Source organism: Pavona decussata, unplaced genomic scaffold, assembly GCF_977016875.1.
Source record: "Pavona decussata unplaced genomic scaffold, jaPavDecu1.1 SCAFFOLD_353, whole genome shotgun sequence".
NCBI classification, from domain to species: domain Eukaryota; kingdom Metazoa; phylum Cnidaria; class Anthozoa; order Scleractinia; family Agariciidae; genus Pavona; species Pavona decussata.
Genome location: NW_028145734.1, coordinates 1069977 through 1077346, shown reverse-complemented (window position 1 = coordinate 1077346; position 7370 = coordinate 1069977). Strand labels below are relative to the sequence as shown.

The 7370-nt window shown below is 37.6% G+C and overlaps 1 pseudogene across 1 annotated transcript; it reads right to left on the bottom strand.

Moving 5' to 3' along the window:
* Positions 1-9: 9 nt before the first annotated feature.
* On the bottom strand, positions 10-7309 carry LOC146453085 (E3 ubiquitin-protein ligase MYLIP-like; annotated as a pseudogene). The gene is made up of 4 exons (XR_014859576.1): positions 7124-7309; positions 6806-6996; positions 6260-6648; positions 10-3482 (listed from the first exon to the last, which is right to left on the bottom strand). The product of XR_014859576.1 is annotated as an E3 ubiquitin-protein ligase MYLIP-like (transcript).
* Positions 7310-7370: the final 61 nt, after the last annotated feature.

Here is a 7370-nt window from a genome sequence, read left to right as displayed (position 1 = left end):
TTCAGAGCATCTTGTCTTGTTTCTTACTTTATTACAATAGTAGGTACATCGTATATTTACAACATTCATATTACAACAGTAACATTAAATATGTTGTAACAAACAGTTTTCTTTACAGCAAAAAACATGTTCTCAAAACATCCTTGAGGTATTTATAAAAATTACTGAAAGAGGATGAAAAAACCTTGTTTTACGAAAATGTTCGCTCTTTACGAAAGATCATTGAAAAGGAAATTGATAAAAAACATTGACGGACTGATTTCACAATCAAGGAGTTTGAGAATCACTGTTGTTGCTGGTTGACACTACTTTATCAAGGTTAAAATACTGCGATTATTGCTACAAAATAATTTAAGAAAATTCAGAAAATTCAAATTTATCAAATTTGCTGGTTTGTGTTGTTCCTGCATCACATTCCAGGCCACTTAGTTTGGTTCAAAATTGCTTGTATTTTAATAATAAATAAAAAGAATGAAAGAAAAAAAAAGGTCTACCACGCAGGTTGAAGGATAGAATCTTGTAACAATACACTACTCTACCAGCAAACTCAAAGAGGGGGGGGGACACATTATGGCAAGATGATAATTATTAATTTTGTTGAATGAAATGTAAAGCTGGATTAACCTGCTACAGGGTTGCCAGTGCCCAGCTTAAAACAAACAAGAAAAACAATCCCAGACAACAGGGAGAGGTCAATTTCACAGATTTACCGACAAATTTAAAAACATTTCTTTAACCAATTTGGTAGGTAGTAAATTCAGATTTTGACTTTGAGAGCCAGTGAAAAGTTGTCCTGGGTTAGGTGAGTTGTGCTTACAAGATGAAAAGTTGACCCCCTTGCTGGGATGGTTACTATCTCTCAGCTGGGATGATCCTATCTCTCACCCTGCCATGAGGGTCAACTTTAACCCTCCTCAAGCAAACCAGAAGCAGAAAACATGGCAAAAGATTGGTTTGCTTTGTAGGTCATCCTACTAATGAGCCAAGGATGCATCAAGAGTATGTGTGAGTGAGCAAGTGATGCAAAGTTAAAGGCAAACCCCAAAAAGTGTTTTTCTGGCTGGCATTTAACTGGCAACTGTGGCAACCCTATGCTACTGTAAAGTCACAATGAACTTGCAGTATTACAGATGAATAACTTACAAACAACCAAAATATGAAAAGAGAAGAATTCTCCGTATCGCGGAGACAGAATTGGTATCAATGAATTTTAGCAGTGCTATGACCAAGTGAACTGCCCATTATAGCTATCTGTCTTATGCGAGAAAACTAGCCTCAGTAACATGTGATAAGCTATCATACAATAAAATTCTACCATCTTGAACTAACACCCAAGTTAAAGATGAAGGCACACTACTAAAGGAAGAACAATGCTCATTTGTCAATCAACAGCAAATGAGACAAAGGCTAGAAATTAGCAGAATTTTTTTTCTTTTAATTTGTTATTTCTTTAAATGCATAAGGTCAAAATTTAGAACTTTTTTCCCAATATTTTTGTTTGCAAGACGTAGGGAACAAAAGAGAGCAGATATTTGCACAAATTTTCACATGGTGCATTTAATTTACAGGACATGTTTACACTAACACAGGTGAGCCCATTGTTTGTGATATGCAAACAGAATTTATTGTGATTTTTTGTTTGACAACTTCTGTTATTTGCAATAATTATTATTGTGACATCAGGTTTACAAGCTGAAATTTATGAAGTAGCACAAAATTCTGCGTGCAAAACTACAATGCAAATCAGGTTGTGTTGAAAGTAGGAGCCTTGTTCTTTTATAGTGCCCCTTCCTGTTTAAAAAAAATGCTCAAGATGGTGGAAGTTTGAGATAGCATGTTGTAAATTACTTTGAACAATGTACACTGGATATATGGAGTTGAACTCAAAATGGCAGGATTCTACCCACTCTACACTTATATACTATACAATGAAGACAGTCTGACTGCAGTTGCATGCAGATGTCAACTGCAGGCCTGATTAGTTGACATGAACACATTGGTGGGGTTGGTCTACTGTGTAGCTTATCCATGCATTGCGAATATTGAATTGTACTTGTAATTTGACTCAAACTTTTAAGCTACTCCACACAATTCTAATATAAGGCACACACATTAACAATTATTTAGTAGGGAGCTGCCAAAATATTTTGTACAACTGGAACAGTAGAGCTATGAATTGATACTAATTACCAAACGCAAGCTCTTTTACATGTGTGAAAAATGTTAAGATTTGTGAGCATAGTTAGCAGAAGTAACCCCGCTACATTACAAAATTTTAACTTTCAAAAATCTAACCTGTGGTCACTTCTCATGTTAATGGTCTACAAAAATTATTTTCCTTATGTACTCTAACTAAAACATAAATTTCATTGATCCAGAATATAATTAATACTAAATTAGCATCAATCAGGACCACTTCTTCTTTTGTCTTTTTCTAAAACTCTCTAATAAATTTTCTCTCATATAGTTCATCTCTTTTAACTTGCTTTCAAATCCACTTTACTCTCGCCTAAAAAAATTATATTCTCTCCATAAAAAATACCTTTACCTTTGAAGTCTTCTGTTTAGTGATATTGCTAAAGAGCAAGTCACTCCATAAACCTCTCTTTTTCTGTGTGCTTTTAACGTAATTACTGTGCCTTGATACAGTCCTGCTTTCCATATATTCCATATTTTCTTGGTCTTTCGTTTCATGCACACCTGGTAGTGCATTAATTCTTAACAGGTAAGTTCAGCAATAGCTGAGAGAAAGCTGTTCCTTGCAGGGCCCTGATCATATGCTCTGCAACTTAATGCTGACTTGAGCTACGTCTTTAAACACTATTTAGTGTAAAGTTTCACTAGCACTTGTTCAAATATCCTCAATGGCTTACGTCTGGCCAACAACAACTGGGAAGAAGACATGCTGAGCATGTTCAATGGCCCCTCTGCAGATAGGACACAAATCGACGTTGGCAGCACAGACACTGCATGAAACCATGTGCCCACATGGACAGAACACAGTGTCTATTTGGCTGTCCATGCAGATTTTGCACTTGAAAGAATCCTCCATCTTGGTCAACTGTTCTTGAAGTTGTGCAGCCTGGCCATCACATGTTTGAGGTCTGTCCTCAAGCTGAAATCTGGCAGGATTGTTTTGAATTGGATCACAGCCATGCTTGTACAGAACCCTTCGGCAATGATCATAAACCTCCCTAGAAGTTCTCTGAACATCAAAGATGTATTTTTTCTCAGATTCCTCATCTCCAAAGAAAGAAATGAGGGTTTCTCTCAAGTCTCTGGTAAACTGGTCTGTAACAGCATTCCGAACAGTTTCACACCGGTAAAATGCATGATACTCTGTAATGGAGCGGTAAAGGGCACAGGCAGCTTCCTGACTAAGGAGGCGAAATGTGAACATAATTTCCCCATCACAAGTTATTATTCTTAGGTAGAGATTGTTTTTCACATGTGTTGCCATTTTGAGACCACTGTATGGAAATCTGAAACAGATGAGAATAAGATCAGTTAGTTTAAATTACATGTAGCTCCCACAAATACTACAATATAAAAATGGTATTTTGGTTCAAATCAACAGTGGTCTTCCTACATTTATGAACACCAGTTGAAATCTAAGACGCCCTATTTAGTTTACACGGTATTCTTATTTGCGTGCTAGTTCACTTACTGCGCCTTTCAATAGTATTCGGACTCTGAAGTTCATGCTTCAACCAAAATGTTACGTTTTCACTGCCGTAAAGCAGTGCAGCGCACCTCTTAGAAAACAAAGTTGGTTGGCTCGACATGTTTAAAACTCGTGTTCAAATGCTTTGATTGGTGGATTTTGATCCACTTTGTTGGTTTCTGTACTTCACAGTTAGTCGGTTGTCACTGTAATTGACAGCGGTAAAATATGCAAATTGTTAGAACTTGGGTTTTGAAATTCAGAGGTTGCATGTCAATGAAAGGCACAGAACTTTATGTACAGTATTGAGGCAACTGGTCTGCCAAGGAGATGAATAACAAACCCTGGCCCACAAATAATGTGTTATTTTGTGAGTCAACACATCCTAAAACAGTCAACCATGACAGTAAGGTTGCATTAAGCCTATTCAGCTGTAGCAGATGTTGCAAATACATTAATCAATGGTTTAAGGATTTTGCCCACTTCATAGAACCTCAAAACAGAAAAAAAAATGCCTTGTGTGGGGCAACTGATCAGTGCTTTGTAATAATATTCTTGGACTTGAATTTTACTGCAATAATCCAAAAAAACAATTTTGTTGTGCTCCTCTGCAACCCCTAACACCCTTAATTTTCAATACTGGGTATCTTAGTATCAGGGTGTCCCACAAAGTGGAAATAAAAAGCTTGGTGGGAACCCCTTCCTTTTAAGTTTGAAAAAGGATTGCTCTGAGACCTTCTTAGTAGAAATCATACTATTGTCAAAAATGTTGTAACTATCCGGGTACTTTTTGTGAAAGTACACATTTACAAGTGCGACAAGTCAGTATACAAAATGCATAGGATAGGTCAACCGTTGAAAACTGCCTTGATGTTATGCACAAATGTATCACTTGAGAGTTCTCTGAAAGTATTCACTCTGGTGACTTGAAATCCTTACGTGCTTGCAAAAATTCATTGATTCCACAAGCTTGTTGGCACAGAGGTCAAACAATCAGCAAACCCACAGAATTGTGTTATTAGAGGAAAAACAATAGACTACATGGTAATTATCATAATATTTTCCCTTTGTGTTTTTCTGGACATGTTTACGAACACAGCGCCTATGAGAGATCATTAAGTAGTCCTTTAAACAAGGAACAACATCAAAAACCAAAAAACCTTGATAGATGGATTAAACTCTTGCAGTATTGTTGAAACATGAAGTGGTCAAGGGAGAGTGTGATTTTAAAATTTACACTTTGGCAGGAAGCCATGAAGCTATGCAAATTTTGGTACGAAGTAATATTATGGGAACCAAGAAGTTCAAGGCATTTAAAATGGTGGTAATAAAACCTCAACAAAGGGAAAAGCTTTTAGTTGCTATTAAATTTATTGTTAGCAAAAGCTAAAAAAAATCAACAACACCAAAAGAACAAACTTTCACGATCGATATTCTGAAGAGGTCAGAGTTGAAATTAATAAATCTTATTTATTATCTCCCGCCGGTCTAAATAAGCCATTAAAATTTCGATCCATGGTCGACACTTTTTGCTCACACTGTGAGGAAAAAAAATGCAAATTTGTAAAACAACAGGCGAAAATCAGGCAAAATCCTGAATTGAGATGTGATGACATCGCGTACAGACTTGCCCAAACGAACTGGTCACGTCCAAGGTAAAAATATTTATTACAATGCCCTCCAGAAATATTACAATTTAAGAGTAAGAAAAGCTCCCGCAAAATATAGAGTACGACCAATGAAATAAATAATTTTAAATGGGCCTTAAAAGTATTCTTAGAAGGCTTCGCTTTCCTTCAAATTCTGGCAAATCGACTGGTCAAGGCACTGTACAATAACTGCAGAAAAAAACACTGGTTGTGTACACATGTACGGATGAACACAAATGGTAAACATCACGTATTCACAAAGCGATTGAGTTGTTCGAGGTGGGGGAACGAATTTTTTTACATTGGTCCAAAAACCCTTAGTTTCATTGCGAATCCACGTTTATCGTGCTTTTCAATTTAAGAAGGTATTGAAGGTTGTGCGTGAACTATGGGAAAAAATGAAAAATATCGATAAAAAATGCAATCTTTAATGAAAGTTCACTTGGAAAACCTTTCAAGGTTGTTCGTCTTATCATAAAAGGAGCACGTATCATCAATTGGTGTTGATGTCACGAGGTAGAATTTCACACGAACAAATCAACCTTGCACGCAAGAAATCGATCAATTCGCGATGCCCAGATTTCATAAACAACTGCTACGATTTTCTTGTTAAACAACGCTGAATTTGTGTTTTCAATTTGGTGAATCGAATAAACCAATTCGAAGCGTTGTAAATGTGTTTACCCACTCTACGTTTATATTATATCAAGACAGCAACAAACCCCCGACTTTTGAACCGACAAGGTCAGGAATCTCAGAATTAAATTTCCCCGAATAAACAGAACTAAATGCCCACGGGTTTTGAACGACATGTAGCGCAACGACGAGAAATTTGGCACAATAAATTCGACTGTCGTTTGCTTCTTTTGACTATTTTCTAAGCCTGAACAATCCCTTTACTCACAATAAATTTGCAACAAAATTCTAAACCAGCCTTTGTTCATACCTTTCAACAAAGTTCAAATCATCGTCGTAAATCTTTATCTCTTCGCTTCCAACACCAATGTGCAACGAATGTCCTGCCTCGTTTTCGCGATGTGATATTCAATCCCGTAATTTTCCATCAGCGAGAGTTCTTTGATGAAGAACTGCTTAGCTGCGGCCGATCTGATGCCTTTGAGTTTCGCATGTTCCACGGAAACATTTCTGCGAAATTCAGAGGTCCACTGAGATTCTACTTCCGATGCTTGACAAAAATCACAAGGAGAGTATGAATCGCCGTGATCTCCTACAGTTGCTTGGGCGATCAGAGCATACACTTTCGCTGCTTTCTCTGGTTCTGGAGTTATCTTTCCGTCCTGCAAGTCGTTCTTCAAATGTAAGAAAAACTGGTGCCTGCATGAGAGGGAAACGGCAACAATTGAGAAGGACAGCTGACACAAGCAGCACAACATGACAAGTATGAAGTTCTCAAGTGTTACAGTGGCCCTCCAGTCACACTGTACATTACAAGAATCGCTCCTACATTCAGAAAATCTTTCGTTCATCTTACCTTGTCGAATCTTGAAGCAAATATTGCGGCTGGACAAAAAATTTTACGCGAAACTGCAATCGGTACGGTGGTCCACCGGACATTTGTCGTCGAATCCTGTTTCTCGTATTTAGCCAAAGCACTTCGCTTTTTGGCCCAGTAAACTGCAGACCAAAGTAGTCCAGCTCAATTATACCAAGTCTCTTGCAAACCTACGAAAAAGGTAAGACAGGAAGGTTAAACGAACGAGACGAAACATAACAATTCGGTACATGTAAATTTTCAGTTGGAAGCAAAATGGTGGACTTTGAGCCGGTACGACAGAAATAAAATACAAACCGCTTGTAAAAGCTCCTGTCCTCTCGCTTTTTCCCGAAGTTTAAATTCTGTGAGGACGCAATCTGGCAACGAAACATAGCAGAGCATTCTCAATCGAAGGAACGGCCGTTTCGGCTAGCTATCCATAGAAATATGATACGCGAATTCACAGCGAACGAATACTGCCGAGCTCTTGTTGTTCTGCACAGAAATTTTTTTGCCGAGGTCCGTTTCAAGTGGACTTCGATCGCTAAAGGTCATTCCCTGT